At 38.8% G+C, this 23,713-nt stretch overlaps 2 long non-coding RNA genes across 6 annotated transcripts in view; one reads left to right on the top strand and one right to left on the bottom strand.

Moving 5' to 3' along the window:
- The window catches only part of LOC116270019, a 33,626-nt gene extending 16,653 nt beyond the window's left edge, over window positions 1-16,973 (bottom strand). Inside the window, exons 1-2 of the long non-coding RNA XR_004177881.1 lie at window positions 16,873-16,973; window positions 15,347-15,383 (exon numbers count right to left, since the gene is read on the bottom strand). This is a non-coding gene — a long non-coding RNA (uncharacterized LOC116270019). The remainder of the gene's footprint in view (window positions 1-15,346; window positions 15,384-16,872) is intronic.
- A 52-nt stretch (window positions 16,974-17,025) lies between these two features.
- The window catches only part of LOC103878321, a 31,663-nt gene continuing 24,975 nt past the window's right edge, over window positions 17,026-23,713 (top strand). For 4 of the 5 annotated variants that reach the window (XR_001895861.3, XR_638476.4, XR_001895860.3 and 1 more), the window contains exon 1: window positions 17,026-18,766. This is a non-coding gene — a long non-coding RNA (uncharacterized LOC103878321). Of the gene's footprint in view, window positions 18,767-19,851; window positions 20,002-23,713 lie in introns of all 5 variants that reach the window. The other variant, XR_001895867.3, reaches the window with a different exon arrangement.

The following is a 23,713-nucleotide window of genomic DNA, read 5'->3' as shown; positions in this document are numbered from 1 at the left end:
AATATATTCATTCTATCCAAACATTTTTATAGTGTGTTTGTAACAAATGCTGTATGAACAAGGCAAGCTTAGTGCTCTTCCTTGCATAGTTTACATCTAGTTAGAATACAATGCAATAAGCCCTTTGTTGCTGAAGTATTGGCTGTCTTGGAGCTACATAATAGAGGCACCGAACTCATCTTGAAGCTGGTGCAGTTTCTTCAGATGCAAATAAGAGAGAGCAGAAGATTAATTCCTGCAGAGGGATGAGCATATACAAAGGCCCAGTGGCAAGAGAGAGCATGACTCTGAACTGGGAAATAGCCCATGGAAAAAGGCATCATGCTGTGAAGTGAGGGCACTTAAATTAGGCAGAAAAAAATCCACGCCAACAGCCCTGCTATTTTGCTGACTGGTGTAAAGAAAGAATGTCCAAGAACACGGCCCTGGGCTATTAAATCACCCTACCTACACACACATATACACACACACCACCACCACCACTACCACACACCACACGTCCACTGCAGGACAAGGATTTCATTATAGTGAAACTTCACAGACATAGATCAAGTAACATAGGACAAGGGTCTAAGCTCAGATGGCTGCTGTTTCTGCAAGTTTCTGGTTTATCCAGCCTATTATACTGTGGCCAGATGTACTGTGTTACCTACATAATCCTTATCAGCAGCATTCCATCTGTGTCACCCAAGTAGCAGGAATAAGCAGGCACCCTTTTGGAAAGTGGCCCAAAGGGTACAGAAAGCAGGTACGCCTTGGAGGCATGTAACCCACATCCCTGCAAGTCAGGAGAGAAGAAAAACACATTGAGTTTCTGCCCCAGATACTCACTTGAATTGCTCCTGCATTCCAGAGAGAGGTTGGTGGGGGGAAATTTGGAGGTTAGCTGTGGGCCTTGGAGTGATGATTACTTTGTAATGGAACAAATTAAATTATGTGAAATTTTAGATGCTTTCCTCCTGCCCTAGTGGCTCCCAATCTATTTAGGGGTAGTCAGAAAAAGGGGACCTTCACAACAGCTGCTTAGCTGCTTGAGCTCGGAGAGGAAACCTATAATTTGTCTGTAATCCCTAATGCCAACAGTTGTTCATTAAGAAACAAAACTAATGTAATCTTGATTATTTGCTCAGATTTCTACTCTATCATGTTTTGTACATCTGGCAGGCTAATGTAATTTTCCTCAGAAACCCAAAGCAATCTGGTGCTCAGACAACACCATGCAGATTTAGGTAAATTCCAGGCTCAGATTAGCATAATACTAACTAATCACGAATATCATTTGCATTCATTAGAGTGTTGGGGAAAAATTGTTTCTAAATGGCAGAAAATTGAAAGAAAGATTAAGGGCAAGAGCTTGAAAATCCTGTTTGGCTTGATACAACTATATTACAGATGATTTTTCTCTTACAAGGCCTAATATTTAATGTGGAGGTATTAATTAGAGTATTGGAAAAAGATTGCATCTAATTGGAAGAAAACTAAGAGAGATTAAGGACCAGGCATATGGACTTGCTTTTGCTTGATTCAAGTGTGGAACAGATAATTTCCCATGCAATGCCAAGGAGCTTAAATGTGTAAAAGATAGGGTGATTAATTTTTCCGAAAGAACCAAGCCTTTTTTTTTTTTTTTTTTTTTTTTTTTTGATATAACAGAGAAACACAATTCCTTTCCTTATGGAGTAACAAGTTATCGGTCAGTGCCTTTGTTCTTGTGATCAAGGAAAGAAGATAACAGAATTAAACTCCTAAATCTGAAATACGTCCAAATAAAGGGGAAATCCCCTAACGCCCACACACTGGGCAAACCTAAAATCACTGGTAATAGATCCCAAATGTTGTACTGATTTAAATAATAATAATAATAAAAAGATTCAGCCCCCACCTCCTGGTGGCTAGCTATTTTCTTTGCAATTTCCAGGTCCAGTCATTTGGCATTTGTGGAATTGGTTACAGGCCGTGTGCTGGGGCCTGCGCCTGACTGTGGTTCCAGGCAATTGTCTGCAAATCCCGTCTCTGGGCAACTCGGCTGCTGTGGGGCTAAATTCAGCGCTGGCTTCCTGAGGGCTCGGAGCAGGTGCTCGCCAATGGCTTTGGCTTCTCCCTCTGACAGATGAGCAAGCCGAGCCGCTCCCCTGGAGGGAAGCCAGCTGAGCAGCCATTAGCAGTCACAGCCTTTGAATGTCCAGGCTAGTCTAGCTGCTCGCAGAATCCTGACTGTTTGGGATTCAGGCTTTGGCCTTAGCCTGAATGAGGTCGGGCAGTACGGTAGAGGAACTTATTACTTAAAATGCTTTCTGGGCGGCCAAAGCTTTGGCATCATCTAGAGGCTTGTGGGAATTGCAGAAACTCAGGCCCCACCCCAGACCCACTGAGTCAGCCTCTGCATTTTCACATGGCCCCGAGGACACGCATAGGCTCATTCAGGTTTGGGAAAAGCTGGGTTCTAGGACATTGGGCCTCAGACATTCAGAGGCATAATGAATGATCACACCAAGAACTTGTCACAAACTCACATTCCTGGGCCCACGATTTAGTTTCAGGAGGTCTGGGGAAGGTGAGGTGAGGCCCCAGGAGACTCTGATGCAAAAGGTTCCTGGCACCACACTAGACAAACACCTGGCTAGAGGAACACTCATGGATTCAAATCCACCTTGCCTACTGAGTTAGTGGAAAAGTTGATTAATGGCTCTAAACCCCAATTTCCCCACTTTAACATGGGGCTCCTATTTTACAGGTTTGTTATGAGCACTGAGAGAGCTCAGGTCTGCAGAAGGTTTTAGTGCAGGATCCTGTGCATTTTAGGCCCTGGCTAAGATATTACTTCCCTTTTCCTTCCTTCTACACTTTGCAACCCACTTCCTCTGTCTGACTCCCTGCCCACTGGGTCTTCCCTATGCCCCAATGTCCCTGCCTTAGCGATAGCTTCCCAGTGCCCCTTACGCTTGTACCTGTCCAGTTCTATCCTTCTGGCTAGGTCTCCAATCTCCAAGTTTTTCTGACAACCTCCATCCCAGCCCCCATTTCTAACTGCAGTGCAATAAAATGTATCTGTCCCAGAGCCTAGTCTTTTAGTCTCAATTCTCTGCTAAACTGGCAGATGACTCAAAGCTAACAGCTAAGATTCTGTGCAATGGTTTAAGTATGCCATTTCTGCTGGGTACTTTAAGGAGATAATATCTTAGTCCAGTGGTTCTCAACTACGGCTACACATTAGAATCATCTGGAAGTAATTTTATAAGATGCCCAAGTCTTTCAAATCCACTGTGATTCTGATTCATTTGGTTGGGATAAGACCCACACATTGGTATATTTTTAAAACTTCCCAGCCAACTTTTGGGCTGCTCACTGAGCCACCCAAACTGAGAATTCGTGTCTTAACAAAAGTAATCAAGGAGGCCAATAAAAAGAATATTTTGGCTGAAAAAGACCTTTCAGCACACACCAGATTAGATCAATTCAGCCATCTCTCAAGCAATATGGGTGTTTAATGTTGGCCCGCATCTCATTCAGTTCTCTAACATGCCATTATCTAGGTTTTTCATGATAAATGCATCCTGGAATTAGCTTTAGAGGTAAGATTCCCTTCTTTGTTAAGTCATTAAAAACCCTGTGAGAAAACAACTTCTTCTTCCAAAACCAAATCTGTGAATATTAGGAATATCTTTTTAGTACCTAGGTAATTCCATAACGTCTTGCTCTTGTTTTCAAGAGCAACTTTTTGGAAAAGAGCCAAGCAGGTGTGCATGCCCAGAAAGGTGGTGGACGTGTGTGTGTGTGTGTGTGTGTGTCTGTGTGTGTGGATTCCAAAGATAAAATGCACGTTAGGAAATTTCAGTAGAGTATCATAGTGAAAAAATCACAGGGTTGGATAACAGACCAACATATATCAGATCCTTGCATTCCTATAATAGAGCTCTGAAAACAAACAGAAATGTGTAATGCAATGTCAAACAATGTTCAATAAATGTATTTCCTTCCTCATTCATTCATTTACCTCAAAGCTACATTGCCACAAATTTTACTTGCTGACTTCTCTAGCTACAGTGTAATAAAGCTAGCAATTAATAAAAATTATTAAAGCCCTAATAACTGAGGTAAGCAGCATTCAGACTAAAATTATAGACTGTTAAGAAAATAAAAAGTAGCATCATAGGCATTGTTCAGTACTTACTGTCAATCACTATTAAAATTACTTTGCATGAAGTGGACATTAATATTTTCCTTTTAGGTTAAACAAACTGAGACACAGAGAGGTGAAGTAGCAGCTTGCTTAAGGTCACAAAGAGAGTAAGTGATGGAACTGGATTTGCCAGCATGCTATATTCAATATCAAAACTTATAGGATTATCAAAACAATAACTAAAGAAAAAACTATAGCTTTTCATTTTGTTTCTTTTTTTTTTTTTTTTGAGATGGAGTCTTACTCTGTTGCCCAGGCTGGAGTGCAATGGCACAATTATTTCAGCTCACTGCATTTTCCGCCTCCTGGGTTCAAGCAATTCTCCTGCTTCAGTCTCCTGAGTAGCTGGGATTACAGGCACGTGCTACAACACACGGCTAATTTTTGTATTTTTAGTAGAGGTGGGGTTTCACCATGTTGGTCAGGATGATCTCGAACTCCTGACCTCGTGATCCGCCCGCCTCAGCCTCCCAAAGTGCTGGGATTACAGGCGTGAGCCACCGCACCCGGCCTTCATTTCTGTTTCATTTAAAATGAAAATAAGTGAATTAAGCCTTTACACAGGAAGATAGGGAAAACAAATCTAGGAGAGTAAGAACAAGTTTTTCATTTTTATAAAAAGCAGAAATTAATGAGGTAGAAAGAAGAAAAGCAATAGAAGTGAAAAATAAAGAGTTGGTCTTTGGAAGAAAAAAGAGAAAAACTTGAATACATAAATATAGGCTGAGTAAGAGGTATTTTTAATAAAAGAATACTTTCTCCATCTCTGTGTGGGCAAATTTAAAAATTTAGATGGAATCAATATTTTGTAGGTAATAGATAAGCTACAAAAACTTGGGTCTAGAAATGCAAAACCTAAGCAGTTACATTGTCTTGAAAATCCTTTTAAAAGTTAGCAGAATTTTCTCTAATCTTTTTTTTTTTCTCAAAAGCTTTGTAACATTTTACTCTATGGAAAAATTATTTCGAAGTTTCAAATAATTTCCATATCTGGAAAGAAAAAATATAGAAAGCTAGTCATTTCATTTTATAAAGGTAGCTTAACTCTGATTCAAAAACGTGACAGAGAAAAGAAAGAAGGTAGGAAAAAAGGGATGGAGGAAGAGAGAAAAGGGTGGTAGAAGGGAAGAAACACAAGAGGGAAGAAAGGAGAAAATTTACTCTATAAATAAGAGTACAAGAAGCTAAGCGAAATATTGATAAATTGAACCCAGCACTATATTAAAAGCATAATAATAAATTGGCAGATCACATATGATTTTTATTTCTGTATGCATATTGGGTTAATGTTAAGACTTCTATTATTTAATCCATTTTATCAATAATTCAAAACAGAAAATCCATATAATCATCTAGTTATATACCAACAAAGATATGCCTAGAAATATGAAGATACTTTATTAATATGATTATAAATACCTGTCTCAAAGAAACAGGCAAATATCATACTTAATAATGAAAGTCTGCAGAACAGACTTTCACAGAGTATGTTGTCTGAAAGAGCAGTCCCTCTAAAATCTAACAATACTCCTCAAAATTACATTTCTATACTAAATAAATTTGGGCATTTCATACTCTGAACCCCTCTAAAAGTTTCACCAGCCACATGTGTCTGGGGTTTGAGAAGTGTTTCCTCAGCTTTGTAGACCTTGGATCTCTTTGCCCAAATCATATCTTGGGACCTATGCTACTCATGGGACATCCTGGGAAACATAGAGTTAGAAAATACAATGGGAAGGGATTCCATTCACAGTAGTAACATACATATAAAATAATTAGTAATAAACCAGACAAATAATATGTGCAGAGTTAAAGTATAAATTGTACTAGGAATCTCTTTAAAGACTTGAGGATAGAGAATCCACTCTTTATTCCTAAATAAAACAGTTTAATTGTGCAAAAATATCGGTTTGCCACAATTAACTTACAAATTAACTATGTTGAACTCAAGAGGCCTTTTTTTTTTTTTTTTTTTTTTTTTTTTTTTTCCTAACTGGGCAAAATGATTCTAAACTTTATATGGTAAAAGAAATAAGAAGATCCAAGAAAAAATGGAAACATATTCTGACATCAAAATGTACTATAAATTTATGATCATTAAGACAGTGTGACTTTGGGGTAAGACATCAGACAGATCAAGTAGTGGAATACAGATTTCAGAATTAGAACCAAAATACCTATAAGCATTCAGAAAACATTTGAAAAGCAGTGTGTCATAGCGGCCAAGGCCATTCATAGTGTGTGGGTTCTAATTTCAACTCCGCCTCTTACTGGTTGTGTCATCTTGGGCTAGCCTTTTAGCTTCTCCGAGTTTCAGTTTTCTTTTGTAAAAGAGTAGAAGTAAATGTAGTACTTAGCTCATACAATTAACATACAGTGATGAAATAATGTTTTCAAAATATACAGAAACTGTTATATAATAAGACTCAATATTTGCCATTATGATTATGAAAAAAATTGATTACATAAAAATTAAAATTATGTAAACACAAATTTGATAGGGAAATGGAAAATTTACAAAATAATAAAAAGATTATAAAGATTCTTTTATAAGGTAATCAAATGTAACATCCTCAAAAATATGCGAAAAATTTAAAGAAGCAATAAACCTACACAAAAAACAAATATAAATGAACCATAAATATATAAGAAAATATGTACTGATAACCAATTAGTTACTTTTCTTCTATAAAATTGGTAAACATTCATGATTCCTAGTATTGGAAAGATAAAGAAGCATTGCTAGTGGGAATATAAATTGGGAGGTACAGCACAAACTCTTTGGAAGGCAAATGGCAATATTTATCAAAAATCTCCAAAATTGACAAATCTTTTAACCTCAACCTCCCAATTTATTGACAAAATCATCCCTAATGTGGGACACAAATTTGGTTACAAGGAACTGAAGCAGTATCATCAAAGAAGAAATATCTGAAATATTAATACTTGAAAGTGGGAGGGGGATCTTTATGATGTACTACCAGTAAGTAAAAAGAAAAGGTTATGATTCCGTATTGCAGTTCAATCACTAAGAACATAAAAAAACACATAGAAATGAAGGCTGAAAAGATGCACACCAAACATTTTCTAGTGGACATTTCGCAATTATGGGATAAAGATTTTTGGTTTCTTAAAATGTGATTTTGAGGTTTTTGTACTTTTTTGAATTCTCCAATTTCATACAAGAAAACAACAAAAATATGTTTCTCAACTTACTTTTAAAATAAAAATATTTTTAAATGGGTAGGAAGACAAAAGAGAGATTAGTTGAATCTACTCTATGAAGTGAAATCTATACACATTTTCCACTGCAGTTATAATATGTTATATGCAAAAACACTACAGATATTACACATGTGGTTTTGATATTAATATACAATTTATTCCCCAAGATTTTGGTTTAAAACAAAACTTTTGTCATACACACACACACACATATACACACACGCTTTAGCCAAGACTGTCAAAGAAAATTGAGTCTATTCTAGGGTGGGGTGGATTTCTGGTCTCTTATGGGGCACCTTCTTAAGCTTTTCTGTTTCCCCTTATTTTTGTCCCAGCCCATGTTCATCTGCCCTAAGATATTGATTTTCTCTATCAGAGTTCTCACTGCTAATTGCAGATAATTTAAAGCCTTTAACTTAAATCAATCACATCTCAGATTTAAAATGAGTCTTCAAGGCCGGGCACGGTGGCTCATGCCTGTAATCCCAGTTCTTCGGGAGGCCAAGGCGGGCGGATCACTTGAGGTCAGGAGTTTGAGACCAACCTGGCCAATATGGTGAAACCCTGTCTCTACTAAAAATATAAAAATTACCTGGGCATAGTGGCATGCTTCTGTAATCCCAGCTACTTGTGGAGACTGAGGAAGGAGAATCACTTGAACCTGGGAAGTGAAGGTTGCAGTGAGCCAAGATTGCGCCATTGCACTCCAGCCTGGGTGACAGAGCGAGACTCTGTCTCAAAAACTAAACTAAAATGTAAAAAATAAAATGAGTCTTCATAAACTCCACTGTGAGAAGCTGCTCTCTCAAAAGTGCTCCAAGAACTTACTGCACCTGCTAGTTTTTAACCAGGAAGGGCCATTTTCACCATGGGCTGGGTCCTTCAGCTCTCTGTCTTCTGACCCTATTCTATCTTTCTCCATTTCGTCCTGGTGCTTCAAGGGTGGGATGGTTGTTTCATCATTCCCTGGCCCTTTTGACAGACAGAATAACTTCCAGATTGGACCCAAGGAAATAAATTGGAGAAAAGGAGAGGGCAAGGAGTACTGTTGATACATTTGCTCCCTACAAAGCACAGGCTATATTTGACACTTGCCAGGTTTGTTGGCTTATGACAGTAGTAAGACATTGATAAAAATATGTGTTAGGAAGTATTTAATACCAGAGAAAAAAGAAAATGGGAGATCTAAGGTTTTTACCATTAAAGTTTTGATGAAATGGAGCTCAATTTAGCAGAAGCAAGAAATGGTATGGTTTTCATTGATAGAACTTGAGGAACTAATTTTTGCCATATTATCTTGGGTGGGGAAAGTGTGTGGAGAAAGATTATCATTCACCTTCTGCAGAACATGTGTGGCTGGCCAAAGACAAAGATGCCTAAACTTCCAAATTAATTAGCACACAAATAACTGGCATTCTAAATTATCCAGAATGTGTCTGATTTATTCCTATAGGAGAAACTAGGATATGAGCTCTACAAGGGTAGGGATTTTGGTCTGTTTTGCTGACTAATGTCACCACCAACATCAGTGCCCAACACAATTAAGTCCTCAAGAAACGCTTGCTGAATGAAACAACTCATTTTAAGAAAGCAACTCATTTCAAACATTTATTATAAACACAAGGTATTCTATTTCCTGGGGTCAGTACCTCCATGTCTTTACACCTTCATTCTCATTGCTCTAAGTAACTGATGTACTGAGTATCAACCCAGAGGAAGTAATATATGGTTATATTCAGGATGTCAAACAGGTAAGTTTCTGTTTGTGAACAAGGGTAGAAGAAGGCTCAGTTCTCAGTTGATCAAATGTTTTAAGGCAGCAGCATGTTAACTAGGACTCCTTTGCTAACAAGGGATCCAAACCAGCACAAACTAGCGCAGGCAAAAGGGGGGCTTTTTGGTTTATGGAGTCCAAGGAAATGTGTAGAACCAAAATGTAGGAGTAAGAGGCATGAAGCCGGACCATCCTGGCACCAGAGGCCAAGCACCACATCGCATTCGGTCTTGCTTCCCAGCTTGGGTGTTTGCTTCATTTCCACTCCCTGGAGATAGACTTTCTCCATGATATGGGACACAAGACACAGTGGTTCCTGGACTTTATGTCATACAGTTCTTGCCCTCTAAACCGTTGATATGAGTTCTAGATTGTATTTAAATTGCTGGGAAGGATTCTCATTAGATTGGTTTAACTAACTCCTCACCTCTAGATCAAACAACAACTTCTAGAAGGATGAAGTAATATGAGATGTTGAAATTTCCCGAAGGAGATGTATGAACAAGGAGTGGGCAGTTTCCAGGAGAAATGAAAAAGGGGCATCTGGGCAGATCATCCCATCAGCGTCCACTACACTCAACTGCTGCTCCTGCTATGGAAAGTGGTCATTGCTTTTCTACATAAACATCACACATACATACATACACACACAAACACATATGCATATATACACATATATGTATATATAATGTTTATGTAGAAAAGCAGTGATGTTTTTCTGATATGCTTGTATATGTACACATACAATATGAATATATAATATGGATATTAACATTTATATTTATATTTATATACTAATATTATATATGCCTAATTGTTTGGATTCATGTGCTTAATATTCATGTCCTTTCCGTGTGACACAGGTTCAGGACATGAATATATGTGTATGTGTGTGTGTCTGTGTGTGTTTATGCCTCTTTGGATTCATGTGCTGAAGCTGTGTCACATGGAAAGAAAAATTTTGTCACCTGTCTATTTCTGATGCAGGCAGCCTGTGTGATGGAGGCTGACACTCAGCCTCAGGAATATCTTGTCTATTACAGAGTTTTGATGGTTCCTCTATTTCTCTCTGACCTGCAATCAAGGAGTGAGTTTCAGCATTCCAACCTCTTTCTTCTTCTCACTCTCCTCAAAAAATCTAATGCTCTGCCAGATCCTTGAGCTGCTACTTAGGCATGGAGAAGATCAAGATATATGTGCATTGTCTTCCCATTACCAAGAATTTTTTTTTTTTTGAGAATACTAAACAGTTTGAGTTGGAAAAATATTCCAAACCAAACCTGTATGTAGTGTTTAACCTAAGGACATCCTTAAAACAATTGCCACTTTCCATTGTTTTTCTCATGTTTACTTAAAGAACAAAGATAAATATTCTATATCTAAAGGAATTAGTAGTGAAAGCTTAACTTTACAAAATAAACCTACTGAAATGGGTGCTTTAAAAGGCATCAAAATAATCAACTATCATGTGCTGACTGTGAAGAAACAGGTATAATATAGAAAATACATCTTTAAAGTTCCATTTATGCAAAAATAAAAACTTTTATATCACGCTCCCTCAAAGAATGTATGACAGATATTTTAAGATCATGATAGTGGAGTAAAGGAATGAAAGCCAAAATTCAGAACTTTGGATGCTAAAAAGTGACTGATTCTGTTTAACCTTAAAATTATGTGGAATTGTGAAGAAATGTAATAGGACACAGTTGGATTAGTTGTGCAATATTTCTTCATCAATTGTTAGCTATTGTGTATTGCTCTAAAAACTTTTAAAAAATATTTTAATAAGTTTTATAACTTTTAAAAATCTTTAAAATCTATTTAAAACATTTAAATCTTTACGGTGTTGCCTGATAGATATGCTGTTCTTTGGTAGAAAATACCCATAGTCTGTATTTAAAACATACCTAAATGTTGATTTGTGTTGATATTTAAGTCCATCTAATAAATTATGTGTTTTCTAAAAAGAAAGAAAGAAAACCTAATAAGCCTGTATGTTTTCTCCTATCAACAGCTCCCATGCCAAAACCTACCTTCCTAGAAAACTGCTTTCCCCTTTCAGCCAAGCACCTCCCCACACTCTCTGCTATTTACAGCAAAATATTCAGCTAAAATATTCAACCAAATCTTTAAGGGTGGATGGACCCTTAGGGGTACAGTAAGGATGGAAAATGAGAAAAAGGTGAGGTGAGGCTATTTAGAAGAAACCTAATCTACATACTCACATTTTTAATATATAGGTACTTCCAGCATCTATCCACATTTATTTACCTTCACAGCTCCTCCAAAAATAATCTCCCCTAATTATTTGCTTCATGTTATATTATTCTTATGAAACCTTTATTTTACCATCTCTGGAATTCTTATCCTGTTTGTTTCTTCTTAAGAAAGAGTTAGGAAACAGGATCATGAAACCTCATGCAGTAGCCGATCTTTCTTTATTCTAGAGACAAAGTGTTCCTCGCTAAAAGTTCAAGCTTTGGCAAATATTTCTGTCCCCCTGAGCGCCTAGCATGTCTGGTGCATGGCAGGTGCTCTCATGGGCTGCAGGTCCACGCATTTCAGAGGATGAATCACTTAAAACCCCTCTGTGGGCAATCTCCCCTTCCCCAAACAGCATAAATCTAAATTAAGATGCAAGACTTATGTCAATGGTAATAAAACATGGAAAGTTGGGTGTATTCAGACTTTGTAGGATGTAAAACTTACACACCAAATTTCAAACACTTTGTTAATAAATACCACAAACTTCACAAAATCCAGAAAGTTGTATAATGGTTTTTATTTTGCCTAGCATGTTTCTATAACGAATTTTTCTTTCTATTTGGCTGCATATGTTTTATTACCTCTTTGTATTATAACAATTTTGTAATACCATTTCTATAGAGATAATAGAAAGATCATTCAGGCTTTTAGTAGAGTGGCTCAAAAAATACATCATTTACTTTATAGAGAAGTTTCAAGTCACAAATGATTTTCAGCCATGATATACCTGTAACTTCCTCTGCAGTTTCTTGTTCACGTATTTCTTGGTGAGAGTCAAGCGCCAAGCCCTTGAAGCCCACCCTTTGATCCCCAGGCAGGGCCCCCTGGTAACTGCTGTAGCTGGTCCAGCTCCATGGCATTCCTGCTGCTCTCTGTTCCCCCTCCTCAATCCCACCCTTCTCCCCACCAAGTCCTACAGAAGGGGTTAGGGGGCTTTGAAGTGGGAGCAGAATTGCAAATTCTACAGATTCTTCTTGGTTATGGGCATGTAGTGAAGTAAGTGGGGTTTGTGCTGGTATTCTACCTGCACCACCAGCAGCTCCTAGTCCCCAGTTATCAGGGGGTGACCCCTAGACCAGGGCAGTGCTTCATGCACAAGTTCAAGGCTCTGACTGCTGCCTCCTTCTGGCATCCTTGGAAAAGACTCTAGCTAAGTGAGATGCTGTAGCTCAAGCTTCATTAAACTTCCGCCTAGGGAATCCTCCCTATATTCTATGAAGCCAGTTATCACCCTAATACCAAAACCAGGGAAGGACATAACAAAAAAAGAAAACTACAGATCAATATACCTGATGAACATACATGCAAAAATCCTCAACAATATACTAGCTCACCAAATCCAACAGCATATCAAGAAGATAATCCACCATGATCAAGTGGGTTTCATACAAAGGATGTAGGGATGGTTTAATATCTGCAAGTCAATAAACATGATAACCACATAAACAGAATTAAACACAAAAATCACATAATCACCTCAATAGATGCAGAAAAAGTATTTGAGAAAATCCAGCATCCGTTTATGATTAAACCCTTAAAAAATTGGCATAGAAGGGACATACCTTAAGGTAATAAAAACCATCTATGACAAACCCACAGCCAAAATTATATGGAACAGGGAAAAGTTGAAAGCATTTCCCCTGAGAACTGGAACACAACAAGGATGCCCACTTTCACCACTTCTATTCAACATAGTACTGGAAGTCCTAGCCAAAGCAATCAGACAAAAGAAAGAAACCAAGGGCATCCAAATCAGTATAGAGGAAGTCAAACTGTTCCTGTTTGCTGATTATATGATCATATACCTAGAAAACTCTAAAGATTCATCCAAAAAGCTCTTAGAACTGGTAAATGAATTCAGCAAAGTTTCAGGATACAAAATTAATGTACACAAATCAGTAGCTCTGCTAGACACCAACAGTGAGCAAGCTGAGAATCAAATCAAGAATTTAACCCCTTTTACAGTAGCTGCAAAATAAAATAAAATAAAATAAAATAAATAAAATACAATACTCAGGAATATACCTAACCAAGGAGGTAAAAACCTCTACAAGGAAAACTACAAAACACTGCTGAAAGAAATCATAGATGACACAAACGAATGGAAACACATCCCATGCTCATGAATGGGTAGAATCAATATTGTGAAAATGACCATACTGCCAAAAGCAATCTACAAATTCAATGCAATTCCCATCAAAGCACCACCATCATTCTTCACAGTACTAGAAAACACAATTCTAAGATTCATACGGAACCAAAAAAGAGCCAACATAGCCAAAACAAGACTAAGCAAAAGGAACAAGTCTGGAGGCATCACATTACCTGACTTCAAACTATACTATAAGGTCATAGTCACCAAAACAGCATGGCACTGGTGTAAAAATAGACACATACACCAATGCAACAGAATAGAGAAATCAGAAATAAAGCCAAATACTTCAAATACTTATAGCCAACCAATCTTCGATAAAGCAAACAAAAACATAAAGTGGGGAAATGACGTCACATTCAACAAATGGTGCTGGGATAATTGGCAAACCCCATGTAGAAGAATGAGACTGGATCCTCATCTCTCAGCTTATAAAAAAATCAACTCAAGATGGATCAAAGACTTAAATCTAAGACCTGAAACCATAAAAATTCTAGAAGAGAACATCAGAAGAACCCTTCTAGATGTTGGCTTAGGCAAAGACTTCATGACAAAGAACCCAAAAGCAAATACAACAAAAACAAATATAAATAGATGGGACTTAATTAAATGAAATAGCTTCTTCACAGCAAAAGAAATAATCAGCAGTTAAGAGACAACCCACAGAGTGGGAGAAAATCTTCACAATCTATACATCCAACAAATAACTGATATCCAGAATCTACAAAGAACCCAAACAAATCAGCAAGTAAAAAAACAGTCCCATCAAAAAGTGGGCTAGATGAATAAACAGTCCTCAAAAGAAGATATATAAGTGGCCAAGAAGCGTATGGAAAAATGCTCAACATCACTAATTATCAGGGAAATGCAAATCAAAACCATAATGTGATACCGTCTTACTCCTGCAATGCCCATAATCAGATGCTACATAGACTTCAGAATGCCCATAATCAAAAAATTTAAAAAAAAAAAACAGATGTTGGTGGATGTGGTGAAAAGGGAACACTTTTACACTGTTGGTGGGAATGTCAACTAGTACAACTGCTGTGGAAAACAGTGTGGAGATTCCTTAAAGGACTAAAAGTAGATCTACCATTTGATCCAGCAATCCCACTCCTGGGTATCTACCCAGAGGAAAACAAGTCATTATATGAAAAAGATACGTACACACACATGTTTATGGCAGCACAATTTGCAATTGCAAAAATATGGAACCAGCCCAAATGCCCATCAATCAATGAGCAGATAAAATGTGATATATATATTTATTTATGATATATATATATATGTTTATGATATATATACACCATAAAATACTACTCAGCCATAAGAAGGAATGAATAATGGCATTTGCAGAAACCTGGATGGAATTGGAGACTCTCATTCTAAGTGAAGTAACTCAGAAATGGAAAACTGAAAACATTGTATGTTTGCACTCGTAAGTGGGAGCTAAGCTATGAGGACACAAAGGCATAAGAATGATACAATGGACTTTGGGGAAATGGTGGGAGGGGGGTGCGGACTAAAATACTACACATTGGGTACAGTGTACACTGCTCCGGTGTACAGTGTGCACTGCTCCAGTGATGGGTGTACCAAAAATCTCAGAAATTACCACTGAATAACTTATTTATGTAACCAAACACTACCTGTTTCCCGGAAACCTATTGAAATAGAAACAAATTTACAAATTAATTAAAAAACAAAAATAAATAAAATTTCCCCCTAGGAAACAATAGGGATTCCTTACCAGCAAATCTGTCCGTATTTATGAAGATGTGGAGGACCTGATGGAAAAGGAAAGAGAAGTTAACATTTGTTAATCATCTGCTGTGTCAGAAACGCACAGATGACATACATACCCATTTATATAAGTAACTGATTTCTTGACCAGTGGAATTCAGTGATGTTTGAGCAGAAAAGGTTTTGCACCACTTTCTTTCCCACTCACTATTTGATTTCCTGTCCGTAGAGATTATTTGGGCAGATTGTGAATCTTCTCAGGTCACTTTCAGGCATCAATAGACGTTCTTATTTTTAGGACTCTCACCTCAATCCCTTATCTGCAATTCTGAAATCTCCACAGTTCTAAAAGTCTAAACTTTTTGAAGTTTGCTACAAAGACATTAGGCGGAAAAACTTATGTGAGGCTATGTGTAGTGATTTACATGCTCTTGCCTTGTGTAGAGAAGAATACATTTTGCTGCAGAAATATTAAGGTGTTTGCTTACAGAGTGCTGCCCTACACCAGCTGATGACAGCATCTGCATCATAGGTCCTTTCTAAAACTCACAATTAAGTGCTGGATTCTGAAGTCTATGTGGCCCCAAGGGTTTTGAATAAGAGATTAGAGACTAATAGCTAATGTTCTAATATCTAATATCAAAACTTCCATTTCTCATCCAATTCAAATATTCTCTCCCTGGCCAGCACAGGTCTGTTCATTTGTTCTGTGGAATAGCAATGGGAAGGATGGAGGTGACCCTGGGCCCTGCCTGTTCTGTAATAAATTCTTCCATCTGCTTTTCCCTCTCATTCTCCCTACTCACCCAGGAGCCTCTGACTCCTCCAAGGCAGGGGGAGAGAAGGAAGGAGGAAGGTAAATTCTCTGGTGCTATTGTCATCTGGGTATGGTGCCCTCTGTGCTCTTTCCCTTTGAGGCTCTCATTGCACCCCGGCAGGGGAAATGGGCTTTGAGGCACAAAAGAGTTGGGGCAAATCTTGCCTAGACGGTCCAACATCCCTGTGTAGAGTGAGGGGCCCTGGCCACCTATTATTCTTAGCTTTGGAGCCCCAACAGAAACAAAGAAATAACCTATTGATTACCCTGTGACACATCCATTACCTCATTGTTAATGTTCACAATTAACCTGTGAAACACAAACGGCCAATTTACAGATGAAAAAGCCAAGGTAATACAGCAAAGTGAGGATTAAAATTCATATTAATTCATGCATGTAAGAAAGGAAATTAAATTTCTTTAAGAAGAAAGAAAATTAAAATACTAAGATTAAGGAAGCAAAGAGCACAAGAAATCTGTATACCAAGGAGGCCAGAAAGGTGAATTTGAAGGACTCTGTGTCTCTTTATTTTATGAACAACCAGAAATAAAACAGCTTCCTTGAAGGGCAGGGAAAATATTTGTCTCTAAATAGTATGATCATAGGAGCGGAAAGAGAGGGAAGATTCTAAAGAACCACATTTAGACAAAAGGAAAACAGGACATGAACAGAAACTACAGGACTGTATCTTCTGGAACTTTCTGTTCCCACTCACCACTCATCAAAATCCAGAAAAATCTGTAAGCTTTAAAAGTCAAAAGTGGGTTTGAGATCCACTGCGATGAGTTAGAAGCCTCCATTGTGCTCAGAGTGGGTCTAAATTTGGAAATAAACTCAATCCCACAGATTCATTATACAATTGGCACGACTAGGAGAGGAACTGAAAACTTTCCTTGTCTGAATTTCTCGCTTCTTTTGAGAAGGAGACTTAACGAGAGAGGCTGACATTTCAGAGACATAGCTTAGCTGAGTTTAGAAACCAGGGAGTGGGCGGTTTTCAGAAGGCACCTGTAAACACCATGTAGATTCGTTGTGGGAAATGCGTGAGAGTCCCAAGATGGCATGAAGAGAAACAAAGATGAATATTCTCCTCCCACTAAGAAGAGAAAAAATGTAGGACTCTAGGGCGGCAAGGAATGTTTCATTCACTCATCCATTCATTCAAGAAATACTTATTGAGTTGGATTTTTTGTTTGTTTGTTTGCTTTTACCAGGACTGGGCACTGGGATTCTAAACTAAATGAAATATTAAATAAGTCACAAATGTATGTATAATTATAAACAGAGACAAGTGCTCTAAAGGACAGTGTGACTCTTTAGAAGAGGGTGTAAAAGAGGGAACTGATCCATATGATGGAAACTGAGGTTTCCCTGAGCAACTCTCACTAGATGTCTCATTACTCTGTGATGAGTAATAACCTTGGCTAATGTTAGTTGATCCAGCCATCTTCTACTTGTTTTACATATATAATTTTGTGCAAGCCCGAAGAAAACACTGTGGGGGTGAAAATGTATTCTTGCCTCTTTCTGGAATAGTTTTCTTTCCTAGTCACCCACTTAGGGAAAGGCAGTGGTGTGGGATGTAGGCTAAGAAGCAGGCTTCCTGGGTTTGAATCCTCACTGCCCTACTGACTTTCTGTGTGACCTCAGGCAAGTTACCTAACCTTTCTGTGCCTGTTTCCTCATCTGTGATAACAGGACTATGATAGTACCTACATATGCTGGAGAAATTTAACGCAGACCAGTGTGACTGGTGGGAGAGTTGTGTGAGATGTGGCTAAAGAGGTAGGCAGGTTGCAGACCCTGAATTAAGCAATAATTGAGTGCCCGCTATGCAATGGGTACTATGCTGGAAGCTTTATACATGTTATTTCGACTGAGTTGCTTCTCTTCAAGGAAACACTCATTGACCAAATTATTGAATGAGTGAGATGCAATTGTGCTCTCTTAAGGATGATTGAATACACTGCCTTCAGCCTAGGATTCTTCTTGAGAAAGGAACTGTGCCAACTGTATAGTTCTCTGATTAAGTAGTCTCTTTCCCCAGCCATTTCTAATGGCAGAGTCTCCTGGGTCGGAACAGAAGAAGTGAATGCAGTTAGTTGGAAGGCATGAGCTTTGCACTCAGAAGATTGAGGCTCAGGTCCCACTTCTGCCATGTTTCAGGCTGTGTGAGCTTGGGCCAGTCAATTCCCCTTCACAAGCATTATTTTCCACATCCAAAGAATACAATACTCAGTTGCCTTTTCAAATTGCTATGGAGATCAGGTGAAATAATGCATATGGAAACCATTTTCACAATCCAGGAGGTAGCATACAATGTTAGAGACCAGTCAGTATTCATTGAGAGTTGACTTCTGCCTGCCCGCTGTTCTGGTCAACCTACTGGACCCAAGCGAAACACCCCATTCAAGTAAGGACACCTGTTACCATGTGAGATGCCACCTCACAAAGGAGGGGAGGGGGCACAGCTGTCCTGACCACCTTCCCAGCTTTCACTGAAAAAGCTCTTTTTCTCCTTGGGCTGGGTCCTCTCTCCTGCTACCTCCACCATTCCGGTCTTCATTCCCAAGCCCTTCAGCCAGACATCAGAATTTCTCCTTGCACAGGTGCAGTTAAATAAGGCTTTACTCCTAGGAGTATTTGTCATGTAGATGGCTCACTAGAGAAAAAATACATATATATTTGCGGCATAAATGGTGGTTCTGAAATCTTCAGTATTCTCCAGATCTCTGCTTCGTTCTCTCTCTCTCTCTCTCTCTCTCTCTCTCTCTCACTCACACACACACACACGTGCACACATGCACATACATACACTCACACAATTGCCAATGACTTTCATACATAGCCTTCAACTGTAAAGCTCTGAAGGCAGGAACCACATCTTGATCACTGAATCTCCAGTGCTCAGCACAGAGCCTTACACATAATAAGGGACTAGTAAACATGTGCTAAGAAAGCGAAGGAAGGAAGGAAGGGAGGGAGGGAGGGAGGGAGGAAGAGAGGAAGGAAGGAAGGAAGGAAGGAAGGAAGGAAGGAAGGAGGGAGGGAGGGAGGGAAGGAAGGAAGGAAGGAAGGAAGGAAGGAAGGAAGGAAGGAAGAAAAGAAAAGAAAAGAAAAGGAAGGGAAGGGAAGGGAAGGGAAGGGAAGGGAAAGGAAAGGAAAGGAAAAGAAAGGAAAGGCAATGCAAAAGGCAAGGCAAAAGGCAAGGCAAAAGGCAAGGCAAGCCAAGAGTGTTTCCAGTTGTGCATGGTTACAGACAGTTCTTAGACTAGCTACTGTAGCCACTATTTCCAAGTATCTCTCCTCGAGCCAAGAAGCCCATCACACTCCCTGTAATTTGGAACTTCCAGACACCCAAATTTCTTCTGAAGTTTATGCCCCAACTCCTCTGTACATCAATGATTTGCATCCTGAGCTGGTCCAAGCTATTTCTCTTCATGTGATGTTGTTCTTGAGCGTATCTCAAGGTGGTTTTGTCCTATTTTGTCTATTTTATTCAAAGATGAGTTATATCCACTTTCCTTTCAGCTGCAGCTTAGTGTTCTGCTAGTCTTTGTTCTCACTGATTGTCCACACTACCCAGTAGGACAGTTGGAATCACTCCAGAGATATTTGCTGGTAAACTTTTCTGATCACGCTTGTATTGGCTCAAACCAAATGTGAGATTCACACAAACCCTTGTCTGTTTCAGTCATATTACAACTCTTGGAGAATTAAGACATTTGGGAAGAGTTCCATAGCTTCTCCTGAACTTCCAAGGAGGCACCAAGGTAGAAAGAGCACAAACTTTGGACACAAAATAATCTGGATTTAAGTCCTATCCCTGCTGCTTTCAGGCAAGGTCATTTCTTCCTCTGAGCCTTAGTTTGCTTACTCATAAAATGAGCATAATAGCTCTCCTTTTTGTCTGGGACTCTTTTAGTTGCAAGTGACATAAACCCAATTCAAATGCGCTTAATCCAAAAACAAAGTGGGAAATCCTTGACAGTCTGTCCGGCTTTAGGCAAGTTTAGATCCAGGAGTTCAGACAACCTTTGAAATTTCTGGTACTTCCTCCATCTCTGAATTTGACTTTTCTCTATATGTTACTTCATCTTGAGGCTGCCTGTCAGCAGGTGGCAGTAGAAATGACATGACAAGTCCTTTACTCAGCCAATCAAAAGAAAAAGACCCTCACTCTTCCTGCAAGCATTGTTCATAGAGGAAATCTCTGTCCAGCCTGGATCAGATACCCACCTCTGTGGCCAGGTAGTTGGAACTTGGTTATGGACAGCTCTCCAGGGATAAAGCATGCGTACAGTGATAGTTGCCCCATGGAAAGCATCCTGGAAGATGAATCAGGCTTATTACAGAATTCCTTCAATGGGTCCTTATAAGGCAATTTGTAAAGTGCCTCATTTGCTATGAGATGGCATTTGGAAAGGGTCTTAAACAACGATGAACACATTATGTTTGGCTTTAGTTCCTTTCCTCCCTTTCCCCACTTCCTTCCTAAAATCAGAGAATCTCAACTATAGGACCCAAAATGAACCATAATTAAGCCACTCTCTAGGACATGACCTCCTAGACACTGATGAACTGCCATTTAGGCAGAGCCACCAAGACTGCCTTGGACAAAATGATTTGAACACTAAGGCACTGCCTGTAATAACTTTTATTTACACATATGAGCCCCCTTGACACTGGTCCCATGTTCACCTTATATGGTATTACCAAAAAAAAAAATTCTAACTGGGTGACACTGATAGAACGTAGTAAGTGTAAAATAATCCTGAACAAAGTAACATCTGACAACATTGATGCCTTCTTACAGGATAAAAAAACAAAAACCCAGATACCTGGAATATGACTTAAGATCCTCAAATTATCTTTCTATAGAAATTGGCATTCTATTCAAGTAGTACAGCCTGGACTCACAGGCAGGTTCTCGTGACTTTGTGAGTACTTTGTAACTTACGAAAATATTAAGTAGTAGATCTGAATGTGTGAAACATTAGTTTGTTCCTAAAAGATTACAATGAACTAAGTCTTTCTGATTTGGTGACCATGCCAATTTGTAGAAAAAGAAATATACAGACTCATTATTAGTGTGTCACAAACTAAGCAGAAAGTATAGACCATTTCATAATCACAGAAAACAAATGAAAATGCAATGGCTGATGCTTTATTTCCCAAGTGTCTAATAAAGTCCATGCCAGTGTTTATTGGCTAAGAGGATAATTTTTGGGGAGAGATCTGGCTCTGAGAGGGGAAGTCCTAAGTGTTTCTGTTTGACATTTTCTTTGCTGGGCAGCAGCAAATGCCATAGGAATTGTGGGGGTACCTCGCTTATTAAGGAACAGGGAAATTACTTAATTGGACTATGAAATGCAAGGTGTGAAGATTTCGGAATGTAATGACAACTAAGATGGTGCAAAGAAAAGAGATAGGAGCTCACAGATGCTGAAGATGAGGTTCTTGTAGGTTCACTTCTGCTGAAGGCAACCAAAGCCACCCAAATTAAATACAGGTTGAACATCCTCAATATGAAAATCTAAAATCACAAATGCTCCAAAATCTGAAATTTGGAAAATTCCACACCTGGCCTCATGTGATGAGTTGCAGTCCAAATGTAGGTACACAACACAGTTTATTCAGCGTCTCCAAGGGAAAAATAAAATTACCTTCAGGTTATGTGGATAAGGTATATATAAACCATAAATGAATTTCAAATTTAGATATGGGTTCCATCCCCAAGATATCTCACTATAGACCTGCAAATACTCCAAAATCCAAAGATAAAAATAAAAAATGTGAAGCACTTCTGGTTTTAAACATTTCAGATAAGGGATACTCAACATGTAAGAGTGAAAATAGATTGTATTTATTGAGTGCTTACTGCTTGCCAAGCCCTGAACTAAGCACTTTAGACATATAGTCTCATTTAAATCTCACAACAGCCCTATGAGGTAGCTTTTATTATTCCCATTTTACAAGTGAAGAGATGAAGACTTAGAAAGTTGAAGTAACTTTCCCAACATTCTACATCTAGTAATTGGAAGATGTGGAACATAAACCTAGGTAGTTGATCCTAGAACCTTAGTCACTAAACCATAATTTCTGGATTAGAGCAGAATAGATTTAAGATAGTCTGTGAGAAAATTAAATACAGGGGAATATACCAATAGTGGAATTTTCCATTTTTCTTGGTTTTTCTTTAAATATAGTTCTGGTCTAGAAAGAGGCTTTTCTTGTACACTAAGCTTCTATTGCCTCCCATCTGTGTTTTTAACAAAGATAATTAGGGTCATCTTGGTTCAAGCAGACCTTCTTATTTTTAATTACACTGCACCTGGAAACCTGAAAGAATGTACAGATTCATCTTATCTCCCAGGCGATGCTTGAAATGATTGGCATTGCCCTCAAAGGACAAGAGGTCTTTAGTGAAGAATTCGGGAAATTAGGCCTTGGACCAGTCCACATAGTCTAGCAGTTAAAATTGCTCTGTAACTCTGTCTCTCAGACAAAAAAAAAGAAAAAGTTCATTTCTCTTCTCTTCAATCTATTGCTGCTGTGGTGATGACAAAATCACGGAGTAGCTCTGCTGTTCCTGAAATCCCCATAGATATGTTGCAATGTGTGAGATCAGCTTGACTTGTCCTTTACCTTGACCTCAGCCTGCTCTCCTGGACTGTCTCAGAACACAGGTATGGAAGATTTGCTCTGGGATTTATTTCTGAAAAGCTTCAGGTGAGGTCTACGTGTAAGGGTGACCTTCCTTAGACCGCCGATCCTCTCCTCCAGATTTTACTTCAAAGGAAGAGGGATGTAAACAGGAACGCTGTGAATAGAGAAAGGACCAAGTAGCAGATCATTTTGCCTATATCTCCAAAGACATTGAAAGGTACTACATCAGTGCCACCAGAAATTTTTAAACATGTTTTTCCAATTAAAGATATAAGAACATATTTGGAATAAGTGGAGTAAATGGCTTGTCAAAAATTTGACAGTCACAGCCAGAATTTGAAAAGAGAAAACTAAAGCACGAGAGTACTGCAGTTGTGACGATTTTAAGGAAGATTCTGTGAGTTAATGAGTGCAGTGAGTGGGTAAAGGCCCAGAGGGGATGTGTTTTGGATAGGATGGAGACCTAGGCAATTGAGAGTGGCCAGTCTGAAGGACTTCAGAGGTACAAACATGCAGGAGAAGCAAGGGGAGTGCCTGTTCTGCAATAAGTTTTGATGCCTAGGAGAAAGAGCCCGGGTACATTTACTAATGTAAAATCACTGGGTGGGAAGGAGCAGGCATGTTGAGCGCCTCTTTCAGAAATAAAAGCAGAAGCGGAAGTCTCAGCCATAAGAGAAGGAGTCAGAACCATGGAACTACACTCTATGACAACTGCTCTGCCAGGTTCGTGGCAATCCATGTTGATAACATCCTTCATGCAAGAAGAATCTGATCTCCTGTATCTGCCAAAAAGAAAAGAGGCCTCAGGAAGCCAGTCCAGGCTAAGAAGGACCTCCCGATACAGCAGCATTTAAAAGACCCTTTAACGGATCTACAGTGCAGGTGGA

The sequence above is a fragment of the Papio anubis genome, chromosome 13, assembly GCF_008728515.1.
Source record: "Papio anubis isolate 15944 chromosome 13, Panubis1.0, whole genome shotgun sequence".
NCBI classification, from domain to species: domain Eukaryota; kingdom Metazoa; phylum Chordata; class Mammalia; order Primates; family Cercopithecidae; genus Papio; species Papio anubis.
The sequence above is the reverse complement of the archived record's forward strand: the minus strand, read 5'-3'. Positions and strand labels throughout refer to the sequence as shown.